We start from the raw sequence: 13,996 nt of genomic DNA, 5'->3' as shown, positions 1-13,996 counted from the left end.
CTGTAAAATTATATAATGACTTTAATATAATCAATATAATTAATTTAAAATCTTGATCCTTAGAATTATTCGTTATATATTTTGGTTTCTAATCTTTCTAATCTTATATATAATAATTATAGACAATAATAAATATATTATCTATATAAATATAAATATAATTAGTTTATAAATATATTATTTTATATTTATATTTATTTTATAACTTATAGATATTTATATTTGTCTATAATTATTTTATTTGAAAGAAATTTTATTAGAAATTTAAACATAACAGATAATTCTAAACATCAAGATTTAAAATTAACTATATATGTTGATCATATTAAGGTCATTATAATTCTGCGATAGATGGCATCAATTTTTCCGCCGCCTAAATACGCGTGAAGTAAAGCACAATTGTCTAGTCGCCAAGTCATAATGGTGGAGGTATGGTGAAAGTCGCGGCGTACGTGTGAGCCTACTTGCCGTGCTGCTCGTCTCAAATCTAGCATGACTTGCAGAAATGTTGATTCGGGTTTCATTATTTAATCATTCAAGGTGTCATTGTAGATTGTAGACAAGTTGAACAGCATCAATTTCGTCTTGGGAGTTCTCAGCTAACAGCAACACCTGCAATATGGAAATTTTTCTATAATAGAAACGTATGTAAAGTTTTGCTCTATTTTTATGAACATTCTTTATACATATTCTATATACATAAATAGAGAGGAAAGAAATATGTGACTTTGTTTTGAAAAGTAAAAAATATATTTTAGATTTTATTACATTTTAAAGTGATATGTCAGAAAGCTCCATTTATTTCAAATTGCAAAATTGATTCAGGCATAGACATATAGAATAGACCGGCCCCTACCGTAAGAGACAGTGTAATAACATATGAAGGATAGCAATAGCATTCCGAGTATACTTCTCTCTTTCTTTTGGCCGCGTGGTGGGGGTAGGTAGAAAGAAAAGAGAGAAAGAGATATGCCCGGAACGCTATTGCTATCTTTTATATGTATTACGCTGTCTCTTACGGCAGGGACCGGTCTATTCTATGGCCCGTATTCAGAACGCGCTTACAAAGATGTTAGCGCGTTGTAAACGAGTTCTGAATACGGGCCTATATGTTTATGGATTCAGGACTCTATCTTGATATTGATGATGCAAGTTTGTAAAATTACCTATCTTGTTTCAACTTAGGCTATCCTTCTCGTAAACTGCTTCTTTAGTACCTCTCTTCTCCAAGCAGGCACTCAAACTCCAATGTGAAAGCATCTGGTATTTGTCTCGTTTTTTTTTCTAGGACGACAAGAACGAATTTGAATTTATATTATATCTATGATTATAATAATGTTATTAATTTTATTTGTTATTAATCTATCATTGAGTCAAATTATATAAGCATATATATTAATAAAATATGTGATTAATATATAAAAGTAGTAATTTTACGATTATACCCTGTTTATGTCACTGCAAATATCGAAAAAACAATGCAGGAGACTCAGAACAAGCAAAATTTGTCTTATCGGTTTCTCCTTCTCCATGATGCATCAGTATCGCTATTGGATTTTGATATTTTATATAATTACTTTTATACATTACATAAATACTTTTATACATTAATCACATATTTTATTAATATATATATGCTTATATAACTTGACTAAATAATAGATCAATAACAAATATAAAATTAATAAGAGTATCACAAATATGATAATTAAATTATTATTATATAAAATGTTATTAATATAATCAATGGTACAAAAAAATAAAACTTACGAGAATTTCAATTGGATGTTTACGTCCAGTTGGCTTCAATTAAATAATGGATCAGTCCACTTGACATGTCGAAGCAATTTTCCATTTTCAACCTATCCACCTAGAAATTTATTTAATCATTAAACTGCGTTTGACTTGGCACTAAAAAGTACTTAATAAAGATGAAAACGTTTGTGATGTGTAAACCCATTTTCTGTAATTTAAACGACAATGTCGCTATTATTACAAAATATATATAATGTAATGATAGCGACATGGTCGTTAAAAGTTACAGAGTAGGCTTACAATGGCATTGAAAAATGCCGATTTAATCGAGAAGAATTCCATATGTGGTATTGAAAAATACCGATTTAATGCGAATCGAGATTTCCACTGTTGAATTATTAAAAATATGGCACTTTTCAGTGCTGTTTAGCCAATGAAAAGTGCCAGTTGGCGCTAAAAAGTGCCTTTTGTTTTCTTCATCTTCGTCCCCCGGGCTGGTCTTCTTCCGCTTCCATTTACTTTTAGACTTCAATTTTTGAGAATACACGAACAATTTTCGTATACGAAAACAATATCCATTCAAATATGAATCATTGTTCGTACGAAAGTTGTTTGTACATGCTCAAGAATTGGGATTTTAATCTTCTTTCTCTGCCATTTCCTGTAAATGTAGAACAATTAACCAGCTTTCAATATTGAGAAATTAAAAAGATTAATTATAAACAATTAACAATATATTATAATATGCATGATCAGAATTTAGTGAGCTTTCTCCACTTGTTCCTAAATTTTTAACTTTTTTAAATGATGCTTAGCCTTAATTTCACTCTTGTATTTTTCTAATCTAATTCTTTCTCTCTCTCTCTCTCTCTCTCTCTCTCTCTTTCTCTCTCTCATACGTAACTATTTATGTAAAATAAATAGTAGAGAGAGAGAGAGAGAGAGAGAGAGAGAGAGAGAGAGAGAGAAGTGGAATTAGATTAGGAATATAAAAAAGTAATGGAATTAAGGAGGAACACCACATCATTAAGAAAAGAGAATTAGCATTTAAAAAGAGATGGAGAGAGTTGTTTATAGAACCAAATTTTGGTCATGTATAAAAAAATATATTGAGTTTCATACAACTGACCTAATTTTCTTCTGGTTGCATCATCTCGTCGTGTTCGTCGCTCCATAACTCTTTTTCATTTCTTCCTTCCGGACGATTTCCTCCTTCCGGACGACGCAAGTTGTTGCGGGCCCTATTTCTATGCCTCTGTTTGGCTGTTCGCACAGCATCCCGCATATAAGTTTGAAACGCAGACCGCATTGGTTTTTCAAAATTTTTATTTTCACAGATGGCATCTGCAAAAGGAAACAAATATAAAATAGTATCATTAATAACACAGCTTTAGTGTTATGTGTAATAGTATCATATACCATAAATGGCTTTCACCAAATTGGTATTGTATAATGGACGTTGATTTTCCTCACGCCCGAACCAAGTATAAAAAGTCATAAGAGAATCTTGAAAAATCTCTTTCACGCACAAATTAATGCTTTCCTTAGCATTGAGTCCACCAATAAAAATCAAATAATTCACCTATAAAGAATATTTTGCATTTATATTTTTATTTACATGTAGTTATGTCAAGGTTATTAAAATTATATATATTATATATATACATATATGATAAAACTTTGTTTTACTTACCAATTTCATATATGCTTCATCATTGGCAGTTTCAAATTCTTCAATGGCTGCAACAGATGAAATTGGCAAAAATGCTGGCTTTTCGGGCACATGCTTTCGCTTGTTGGTCATTTGATGAGTTAGAATTCGATCCAATTTTTGGTGTATTTTTCTGTAAAAAGCACATAATTATATATAAATAATATATTAAAATATAAAATGACTGACATTGTTTATGTAATACGTTTAAAACTTACTGAACTTCCAAAGTTAATTGATCCAGTCTTCCATGTATGGCTCTGTAAATATTTATGTTATATTTTTGTATATGACTATAACATATATTTCAATTATAAAAATTTCTACTTAATGTACACTCACTGAATTTCTGGTCTCACATTATAAGATTCTCCTCGAGCTAATGATGCATAATTTGAAGTTGGCCAGATGTTTGAAGCCTGTAACTGAGTGTCATGTGGTGTATTTAATCGGTTATTACCAATGTGTTGTGTATAAGTAGCATGTGGTTCGTGTGTGAATGATTGCGTTGTATGAGTGGAATTAAAACTTTGTTGTGTGTGAGATGATGATAGTGACTTTTCATGTATAGGTGCTTGTGTTGTGTGAATGACTGCTAATGGTTGTGTGTAAGTTGATGAGTGTGATGTGGCATTGAATGGTTGTGGTGTGTAACCGTCTGCTAATGGTTGTGTGTAAATTGATGAGTGTGATGTGGCATTGAATGCTTGTGCTGTGTAACTATTAACTGTTAATGGTTGTGTGTAAGTTGATGAGTGTGATGTGGCATTGAATGCTTGTGTTGTATGTGTTGATGATTGTGCGTTAATCAATGAGTGTGTTGTGTCACTGGCATGTCCTGTATGATTGTCATGGTTGATTATAGGTTGTGTGTAAGTGAGTGAATGATTAGCATGCGTATTATTTGTATCGGGAGAATGATTCTCCAATACTCCCCGTAACTCAGCGACATCGTCTTCTATTTCATTGCCCTGCATCTCGGTCGTCTTGTGTCTTCTTACATCTGCTTCGTCTGAAGATGTTGTTTGAAATCATCGCGGTTTAGTAATATTCCGCTTGGGACGATTATCCATATTCTTTCTTTCTGTAAAAAAAATATATTGATATATGAGATTAATTATAAAATAAAATATTTAATTATAAAGTAAAATTATATATATATAAATTATATCTTTAAATATATATAGGTATATATAATTAACAATTTTAGATAATTATTCAAATACATGTGTATTTATATATATAAAATTGTAAATTATATATATAAATATATGTATATAAAATTGTAAATTATATATATATATATTTGAATATAATTATATAATTTACAATTTTGTATATATATATTTTCAAATCTTTTCAAAAAGGGAAACCAATAGTCATCGCTGGAACATTCAAGAAAATCAGTCATGCAAAAGAGTTCCTAAAAAATAATTAAAAGTTGGATATATTATTTTATTGGATATATTGGATATATTATTTAATTCAAGAAAATTTAGAAAATAGAAAATTTAGCGACAGGATAAGCAAAATTTGAATAATCATATACTTACATAATTACATTTGTATATTAATAAATGATTCCCGTTTTTATTCTTCTTCAAGCGCAGAAATGTAGACAACATCTAAAATATTTGAAGAATTCAATTATTATTGCCATTCTAATTAAACTGAGTAAAAGATATATGAGACAATTATACTAACCTGTATTTTGTTAGTCATTCTGGAGATTCTGTTTTTCTTCCTGTAAATAGTATCTAAAGGAACAACTAAATGCAGTTTTATTTTTTTACAGATTATCTGTATGTATAATTGCACCAACTACATACTCGTTAACTTCGGATTCATCTTCGTCACTACTATTACCTATCGATGAACTACTCCAATAAGGCATTTTGTAACATTTGAAACGTACCTGATTCACTTGGATACAAAAAATTTCACTACTTATTGAGAAACATTTAAATATTTGAATTGTTGAGGACAAAATGCCAATATCATAGAATGAATCTACTTTTTGAAATTTTTTTACAACCAGATAATATGTGGTATTATCCATGAAGATATTAACAATGAGGCAAATCGATCCATCGTGTAAAATACAACAATTATCTCGTGTATCCAAACTGAACAGAATTCTGTTGAATATCAATTTTCGATACTGACAGCTGTTTGGATTAATATTAGGCGGAAGAGGACCTTTATTATGCGCTGCAAATACTTGCGTAGAAGAATCAGTGAGTTTGGAAGAATAAGTTTGATTACGATGCAAATTTGTTCCACAAGCTTCCATCTCTGACATTCTATTGGAAAACTGTTGAAGAGGAAAACTAGGTTTTCTGCAGTATTTTCTGAAAACTGGCATATTATTTTCATAAGGAAAAGTTGAAAATGAATCAAGGGGACCTAATTGCCTCACGTCACTTGTGAGATGAAGAAGACCGTGCACATTATATGAAATGAATGATAAACCATAAAGATTTTCACATCGAGCAACAAATTTTTGTAGAGCAAGTTCAGCAAAGTTTAAATGTACTTTTGATGGTGAAGTAGAAATCAATATTCTTGTGGCAGTATGCAAAAACAAAAAATGAGTATATACTTGTTGATTCAGAAGACCGTATGTTACTACAGGACCTGTATATAATAAAAATTGACGAAACTCTGTTGCCTTGTATTTAGAAAATTCATTAATTGCTCTAGGACGTCTTGCAAAATCTGATGGACAATATGTTTTAAGATTATTTAATCTTTGAGATATTATAGCGATGGATCTTGCTGGTAATTTTGAGAAACGTGTATATTTACCACATATCCATGCGGATAAAAGTTTCTTCATAACGCCCAAGCATACTAGATGCATATATTCAAAGGGAACTTGTGAAACCATACCTATGGGTAACATTGACAATGGACTTTTGCCATCTTTGTGATGATCTTCATCTATACACCTTAGATATTCTTCGTTTGTACGAAGAGGATGATTAATACTACTAAATGTAGATCTGCCTTCATATCGTAAACCAGAAACTTTGCACTTTGAACAAGGATTTCCAGATGTATGACCTTTATGATTAAGAATAAAAGCACGAGCTGGTGCATCGGCTATAAAACATCTTAAACGTATTGGTATCTTATTACCAGCAAAATCTATACCACCGTTGCTTATTATATTGTTAACATCAATAACAAATTTTTCAAAGAATAAATTGGAATCATGTGGTTTCTCAGCACCACTATATATTCCAATTATTATTGGCCTTGTATATTTAACATTTGCAAGTCTACATTGAATTGGCTAGATGTGAATACTTCCTATTCTATCTAAACTACATCCATCTGTATTAAAATCGATTTCTAATTCATGTGGTATAGATCCCAAAGAAAGACGTGATAACGTTTTAATAATTTCTGCTTCAAGAGAGAAATGAATATATTTTCCTGGATCTACTTCGGATACGACAACAGGTGTACGTGGAGTTTTTAAAAGAGTTCTACTATCTTTTGGCAACGAAGAGAAGCATGTGTGTGTTCGAAGAACAGATAAAATATTATTACATTGCACATGTGTAAAATTATTATTAACAAAACACGCAGCCAAACAATCTTGAAATGTTTCGTCATTGGAAGTACTGAGAAATGATGAGGAAGTGGAATCTTCACTGTCATTATCATTACTAATAGACAATATATCATTATCGATATTATCGGAAAACGTAATATTAGAGATATCGTTAGCAATATCGTCCGTAAAAGAAACTTCTGTTCGAAAGGAATCGTTAACGTGAATAGAAGAAGCAGCATTATCCGGCTGTTCAGGTGTAACAGAATCTTGTGCAATATTTAAATTCAAAGTATTTTTAATTTCTAAAGCAATTCGTCTTCGTTGCCTTGCAGATAACCTGTGAAAACATTTACGCGAAACAGAATATTTAACTGGTTTCATACTCGCCTCGAAAGTCTTGCAGAAATCTTCTATAAAATATAGCCTCTGCGAAGAATATTATTATCCAGAAGAACTCGGAAGCTCGCCTCAAAAGTCTCTCGTCAAAATCTTGAATTTTATCCTCTGTGATAACCTTATGGCACTCACGGCGGTTGTATTCAGAAGAACGCGGGAACAGTGTTGGAGGTTATACGACAAAGACTCGCACATGCCTAGTAGCGCGCATTAAATGTGCGCAGCTACACGTGGCACGTGATTACGCCATGCACGGCAAGGTTTGTTCTGTTATTTGGATAAAATTTGTGTCTCGTCGTGCTAGAGCAAACCTTGCCCTGTTTTTGCCACAAATTTGCTATCACGTCGTGCACGGCAAGGCTTGCTCTGTTATTTGCACGAATATTGCGTCTCGTCGTACTAGAACAAACTTTGCTCAATTTTTTTCGTAAATTGTCTGTCATACCGTGCATGACAAGATTTGCTCCATTTTTGTCGTAAAATTGCTATCATACCGTGTATAGCAAAATTTGCTATTATTGACGTAAAATTTGTGTTTCACCATGATAGCATTATTTGCTCTCGTCTATGCGTATAATTTACGACAAGCCTTTCTCTATTATTTGTAGCATTATGTTAACGAAAAGTTTGCCGTAAATTTACTCGAAATATTTAAACAAGACGAAGCAAGACAAATATTTGCTAGAAAATTGTTGTGAAAATTGATACAAACTTTGTCGCAAAGCTTTAGCGAAACGTGATTTTAGCACTCTTGGCTATGTGGGTATGTTTTATTGATGTGACAGATTTCCCAACCTTAAATACATAAAAAAAGTTTCCGCGATGTATGTTATGCAGAGGATTCAAAAATATAATTAATTTAAAAATTAATAAGCAATTAATAAAATGTTTTATGTGAGTTTGCAGAATCTTGCACACAAAGCGGGACGAATTAACTAACCTCACTGCCTTTCATTTAGCAGCAAATGGAGAAGACTTTCTGCAGGTAATAAACAATGAATTAGAGTGAAATTGCGTAGTTTATTCACATTCTTTTATTTACTTCTATATTTTATTGATGAAAACAATTTTTATAAAAGTTTTTTTATACTTTATATATTTTGCATTATAGTTGTGTATTCTATTATAGAATAGAGTTCTGGTACAATTGTGGACTAAATTTTTAGAATAATTATTATATGAAAAATGTAAAATGTAAATCTATCTAAAATCATCTAATATCCAAGGAAGTGGGATATCAAACAGTCACACTATATATGTACACAATTCGAAGGAACTATCACTTATCAAAATTTAACTAAACAAGTTTGTGGTAAGAAATTTTGTATGAAATAAAGAAAAATGTTTCTGCGCTTAATTATTATTTGTTATTTATTTTTTATATTATTTCAGAGACTTTATACACTAATAAGATGCGATGACGTGAAGGCAAAGTGTGCACATAATTTTATTGTTTTGGAAAAAGTATATCATACGAATTAAAATGTGTGCTTAGATGTTCGTATGGTTTTTTGTAACCAAAGTTGTAATTTATTTTTATCAAATCGAGCTATTGTATTAATATGTAATGACATTTCTATAAGGTACTTATACTTCTATTACTTGACAAATATTATACTCTTTTATTTACTTCTATATTTTATTCATTGAGACATTTTTTATAAAAGTTTTTTTATACTTTACAGATTCTGCATTATCGTTGTGTGTTCTATTACAAAATAGAGCAGATCTGTACTCATAAACTTTCAGAATAATTATTTGATGAAAAAAAGGAAAATGTAAAAGTATTTGATATTAAAGGAAGAAAGATTATCAAGCTGTCACACTACATATGTATATAATTTAAAGAAACAATCACTTATTGATTGTAACTGGTTGGATGCATTTAACTAAGCTTTGTAGTGATATGTAATAACATTCTTCTTTAACATTCTTTTTACCTATGTTTACATTACTTGACAAATATGCATATATTATATCTAGTTTGTAGAAAAAGAACTTGAAAGTGTTGAAAATATATAAAATTATTAATAAAGCTAACACTGATCATAAATGTTTTTAGTTCTACATATTATATTTATATTAGTGAGGTGACACATATGTAACTAAAAAGTTATAGTATATTTTGTTTAGTTATGTATTGTACATTCACAATTGCATACTGACGGCAAGAACTGTTTGCTTTGTTAAGAGAATGCAAACAGGTATATTTTTAAACTAATGAAAGATTAATTAAATTTGACATTCAATTTAATTTTGACATATTATTAAACAACTATACAAGTATATAAGTGTTTAATTAAAAAATAACTGTTTATAATTTATAATACTTTTAATAAAGGAAAGTCACCATCAATATGATTCTTTAAGTTTTATATTTTAATGTATGATTTGTGGTAGTGGTTTAAGAAGTAAAAAGGGAAACATTATATAATAATAATAAAATAACTTTTTGTTAATTTTATGCCATATAATTATTCACATTTGCATCTCGTCATTGGAAGAAACAAAAATTTATTTGGCTTTAAAATAAACTATCACAATATATAATGTAAGAAAAATAGAAAGTAATATAAAAAAGCAAATATGTAGTATATTGATTCTAATTTGACATATTAAACCAATTTTGTCATATTTCTCACAAACACATATTGTTTTCCATATAAAAATTATAACATATATCTAATTAAACTTAAAGCGCATTTTTAAATATTTATATAAAAGTAAATATTTAATAATATTATTTATAACTTTTGCAAAGTTTTATAAAAAAGCAAATATGTAGTATATTAATTCTAATTTGACACATTAAACCTATTTTGTCATATTTCTCACAAAAATATATTGTTTTCCATACAAAAATTATAACATATATCTAATTAAACTTAAAGCGCATTTTTAAATATTTATATGAAAATGAATATTTAATAATATTATTTATAACTTTTGCAAAGTTTTATAAAAAATAACTTAAAATCCCGCACTGCATTTATTTTAATTTAACTTATAAGTAACAATGTAGGCTCCCTGCATTGATAAATTACAAATTCAAAAGGAGGCTATATGGAGCCACGCATAGGGTGTAGGTACGCAAATATTAAAAACAAACTTGTTGGAAAAACAAATTTATTGAATCTAAACGTTTCGGTCCTTTCTTTGGACCTTCTTCAGTAAATTTAATACAATAAATAATAATGGGGAATCTACATACTACCGCACGTAGCGCAAAAGCCGTGAGCCCCCCCTATCGATATCCCATTAGATAGACAAAGTGACATAATATGTCATGAGGTACTCAAAAGTGGACTATAATGACGAGTATAGTGAGGAATTTCCGAAAGAGGGCTCACTCTTACTCACACACTCATCCATCACAGGTTCACACGACCGTACGCGGACGCGCCCGACGCACGAGTGAAGAAGATATTCGTTCTGATGCTATTTATAAGGCGCCCTACCACGGCTCATAGCCTGTTATCGAAGTCAATGTCAAACAATGTGTGGAATTTATTTCTCCTTCTCTCTCTCTCTCCCTCTCCCTCTCCCTCTCCACTCTCTCTCTCTCCCTCTCTCTCCCTTTCACCCCTCCGTCACTCTCCCTCTATCACTGTCCCCCCTTCCTCTCGCTTCCTCCCCCCCTTTTCTCTATCTCCCTCTCTCAAACATACGATGTATGGAGATTAATGTTACAAATGATTTATGGCTCTCTAAAGGAATTCGATAACAACTAAACGAAGACCGTTTTTCAAGAAATTTGAGGCATATTTGTCACAACAGATATATATGCTTGACTTAGACACTCTGTGTCTTCTTGTCGGTTTAGGCCATTTATCTGGCGTCTGATAAACAGCATCTCTGAAACAAGTCTCTTCCTTAAAAACGGTTCCTCATCCAAGATCTCAACGTTATCCCAATCAAATTCGTGGTTATTCAGCCTGTGATCCGTGATCACGGATTTTTGCGCGGTGTTTCTTTTTATGTGATTTCTGTGCTCCCTAATGCGTGTTCTCAACTGCCTGCTGGTCTGACCGACATAAGAGGCATTACAATTTTGACATGAAATTTTGTATACAACGTTATTATGCCAATCTTTCTGCAGTGTGTCTTTATGCACGCGGATAAACGAGCGTAACTTATTCAAACCTGTGTAGGACATTTTTACATCTAGATCACGGACCACATGGCTAAACCGCTCGGAACATTTGGGTATGTATGGGACATTAAAATATGCAACGCGAGCCGAATTAGTATCAGGTGTTCTGTTAGCGTCACCTGAATTATTATTTTTATTTCTCGCAAACAAAGTCCTAAGCCTTTCGTGAAATGTTTCGAAAATCAGTTGTAATGGATACCCATTATCACGTAACACCCCAATGATCAATTCGAGGTTCTTTTGGTGATATCTTGGATGTGATAACCAGAAAACCCTATCTATTAGGCCAAATATTGTGCCTCTCTTGTGGCAGAGAGGGTGACAGGAGTAATAATTCAGATATCTTCCCGAAAATGTTGGTTTATGATACCAATCGAATTCAACGTATCCCCGGTTTAGAATGAATGTAACATCCAAAAATTTTAGATCAATAAATAAGTTGAATCATATTATTGATCGGTTTACCAAAAGTATGACACACGTAGAGATCTGTGATGCTCATAGGCGTATTCAGGCGATACGTACGCATAGTTGCAGACTGGCACGTAGCGTCGCGCGCTCACTACCAATTACCATCTGCAATGAGTTTTTTGCTAGACAAAACAGGTCTCTTCGTTTCCACTTTGTAACGGTCGCTTTCGCGAGCTCGGACAGGTCAGTCGGGATCAGGGCTCGAGAAAGGGTGAGACACGAACGCGGTGTTGATGTGACAAACAAACGCCTTTATTGTAGAATTGAGTGTATGCTATGTACAAGTGAGCGTGTGGGTGTGTGTATATTCGCATGTGTGTATGTGTATAGATAGTGGATCGCTGTATGTGTAACGTACGTGGAACGCACGGTGCGTCGGGCGGTGCGACGGGTCGGCGCGCGGTAGCACGGACGCGGCGCGACGCGGCGCGCGCAAGCGCGAGACGCGAGAGAGCGGCTGCTCTCTTCGATATCTCGAAGAGAACGCAATCGAACGGCGCGCGTAGCAAGCGGTCGCCTGGTCGGCGGGCTTACGCGGCCCGCGATTTATTTCGTGACGCGACGGTCGGCGTGTCACGGCCGTCCGTATGGGGTGCGGAGGGGGGAACGCACTAACGGTCGAGAACCCTCGACAGAGGCGGCGGAGCTCCACCCGCTGACGTCAGCGCGCGTTTTGCGGGGCGCGGTCGGAACCCCGGACTCCCGAGAATATCTCGGGGGAGACAGAGGACACTCTACCTCGAAGTCGGGGGACGGGGGAAGCGGAAGCCGGAAGTTCGGAGCACGGAGATTATCTCCGCAGAGGCAGCGTACGCGTCTATCTCGGGCTCTTTATTTCGGGCGGAAGAGTCTCCGATACGACAGAGTCGGAATGGTATCTGAGCGAGCTCTTATCGTGAGCTCTCTTTTTATATGGATCGAGTAACGGGATCGGAGGCTGGATCGAAGGAGGGGAAGTAGGGGTGATACGACTCGGTTTATTTCGGCGCGCGTCGGGCGTTTTCGTGGAACCGTATTTAACGGTTGGATTAATGAATTGTGGCGCTCAGCGCCTGCTGCCCTGCCCGGCCGGTGTTCGCCGGGCGCAGCCTTCCGACGGATGGACGGTCGGGAACGATGCGGGGGCATCGTTACATCAATAATTTAATACAATTAAATTGGCTCATTGCCAAAAAAGAACGATTGATTAGAGCTAATATTCGTCCAGTCCAATATTTTTCTGTGGCACGTGATCAGCAGGGAGGAGTTAATCTTGGCGCGTCATTGATCCCGTTTAACGGGCGTCGTGCGCGACCGTCCGGGGGTTCCGAATTTTCCTTCACACCTCTAAACGCTCCTTCTACTTCCTCCTCCTTTACTGTTAACTTGAACCCCTTATCCTTTGACAACCACACAGTCTCCCCTTTGCAGATCAGGGAGAAGTGGTTTAAAAACCTTTCCTCAACAGATATTCCATTAGAAATACAGGGAGTTTTGCAACTGGGCGACTTTTGTTTGCCAAGTAAGAATAAAGATCGAGTTCTTATGGAATTTATCAAAAGTATAGAATATAGTATCGACAAAGTGGAAGTTGGCGTTCGGCCTTTGGTTCGCCAGAGGTCGTCGGCAATTGTTAACAAGTTGGCCAGTTGCAACCCTGAAGAATCTTTGTTTGATAAGGAGCTCTCGGGCGCGTCCCTAGCAGCGAGAACGTTTATACGCGATAATCCTAATATCATTTTTACGCGAGCCGATAAGGGCAATATAACAGTCGCTTTAGAAAAGACATCTTATTTGGACAAGATGAAGGTCCTCCTTGGTGATACAAATACTTACATTAGAGTAAAGAAGGATCCCACCAGAAGAATTATCAACAGTTTGCATGAATTGCTTACAAGGTGGAAAAACTTAGATTATATATCCGACACGACATACAGGTCGTTGAATTGTTCGGAGGGAGTACTGC

At 34.0% G+C, this 13,996-nt stretch overlaps 2 pseudogenes; both read right to left on the bottom strand.

Moving 5' to 3' along the window:
* Positions 1-2,884: 2,884 nt before the first annotated feature.
* On the bottom strand, positions 2,885-4,539 carry LOC145947602 (uncharacterized; annotated as a pseudogene).
* Positions 4,540-5,255: 716 nt separating this feature from the next.
* LOC145947601 (uncharacterized) lies at positions 5,256-7,412 on the bottom strand (annotated as a pseudogene).
* Positions 7,413-13,996: the final 6,584 nt, after the last annotated feature.

The sequence above is a fragment of the Prenolepis imparis genome, unplaced genomic scaffold, assembly GCF_030444845.1.
Source record: "Prenolepis imparis isolate NDT839.2.m4 unplaced genomic scaffold, iyPreImpa1.0 SCAF_105, whole genome shotgun sequence".
Taxonomy (NCBI): Eukaryota; Metazoa; Arthropoda; class Insecta; order Hymenoptera; family Formicidae; genus Prenolepis; species Prenolepis imparis.
The sequence above is the reverse complement of the archived record's forward strand: the minus strand, read 5'-3'. Positions and strand labels throughout refer to the sequence as shown.